This window comes from Trachymyrmex cornetzi, unplaced genomic scaffold, assembly GCF_001594075.2.
Source record: "Trachymyrmex cornetzi isolate Tcor2-1 unplaced genomic scaffold, Tcor1.1 scaffold387, whole genome shotgun sequence".
Lineage (NCBI taxonomy): Eukaryota > Metazoa > Arthropoda > Insecta > Hymenoptera > Formicidae > Trachymyrmex > Trachymyrmex cornetzi.
This window is the reverse complement of record NW_017298608.1, coordinates 36,256-37,971: the sequence shown is the minus strand read 5'-3', so window position 1 is coordinate 37,971 and position 1,716 is coordinate 36,256.

Genomic DNA, 1,716 nt, shown 5'->3' with positions numbered 1-1,716 from the left:
ACAATAAGCTAAAATGAGCCAGAAATTAGATTCGACGCATAGTGGTTCTATCATGTTTCGGCGTAACAACAAAATAACGTAAAAAGCATAAAGTGACTAGACAGAAATTGATGTTCAAGTGAAATGATATGATTGGTCGGCGCAAGTTACGCTTACGCAAGTTACGCCGCATGTGACGGCACCCTTACGGTGCACGTCAAAGAATAATTTTTTGGGTGTATAATATAAAAGATCCTGAGCGTGTATAATATAAAAGATCCTGAACATTTTTAACATTGAAAAACATAGTAAAAATATGTATTGTTTTATAAACGGGTGCAAATCATCGAGGTATAAACAAAAACATGTCGAAAACAAACCAGTTTTGCCGTTTTACAAGTAAGTTGTTTATTTTTAACCTGGTTTTTTTTACCAATTGTAAACTAATATTCAGTATATTTCAATTATTACTTAATTTCATGTTCCATGTAATTATTTCCAAAATATGATTTATTATTTTCATTGTGCATATTGACTTGGAATCTATAGTACTGGTAATATTATAAAATTGAGTAAATTGATATTTTTACAGATTTCCAAAAAATTATTTATTATTACCTTTCATTAAATAGTTTTCTCATATATTCATTTATTGCTAAAATTATTATTTTTATTTATTTTCATTGTTTTATATCCCTATTATAAACATACAAATTCTCGTAACAGGTAGCCTAACCTCAAAAACAATACTACATCCCTTTTTCATCCATTTCAGATTTTTTTCTGACTTCTTATCAATTCTCAACCAAATATTTAATGAATTTAATTTAAACTTTTCCTATTTGAAAAAGTCTTACTTATATAATAAGTCTTACTTATAAAAAACATGACAACTTTCGCATTTGAACTTCCCGGTCTTTGGGCTCCAGGGCGGAGCCTAACAGTGGGTGCATCTTGCATCTGATTGGCATATTCCATTAGATCGAAAAATATAGACCAAACAGATACAAGAGGTCAATGAGCGCTCAATGAGCGGTCGTGCTTCTGAATGCACCTAGTATTCAGCCAACTTCAGTTTGCGGACAACGAGAGTATGCATTTCCTATAGCAAAAATGAGGGACTAGCAGTCCAGGTATATATAGTCAAAGGTAGTACCGTACAGTTACTGGATTCACACTGCATCCGATTTGCGTCTCTCTGCAACCAATCAGAAAACAGGATTCCGATGGATTTTGCTTCATATCATCGGAATTCCGTTTTCTGATTGGTTGAAGAGTGTCGTACGACGAAAATCGGATACAGTGTGAATCCAGCAAATGTATATGTCAATTAAGGCTAAGTTCCGTTTCACGCATGATGCGCATGGAGAGCATGGAAGGCGGTCCGTTTCACTGTGCTCCGTTCATGCGCGCATGAAAACGGCAGGGTATTTATACGGCTCGCAGCGTAAAGGCCATTCTACATTGGTCGTATCGTAGTGTCGGAAGCGTCGTAAGCATTATACGACTTTTTTTTTAATTGAAGCATCGGATTGGCTGAAGCAACAAGCTTGTGACTTGCGACATCTACGATACGACCAATGTAGAATAGCCTTAATAAGACAGCGCATGGGCTGCCTCATGGTATAAGAATAAGGGTATGCTCACGCCGTGGATACCCACTGCGCAGTCAAAGTGTGACGTCACTCTCGGGGCCAATCAGACCGCCCAAACGAAAACATGGCGGCTCCTGATGCT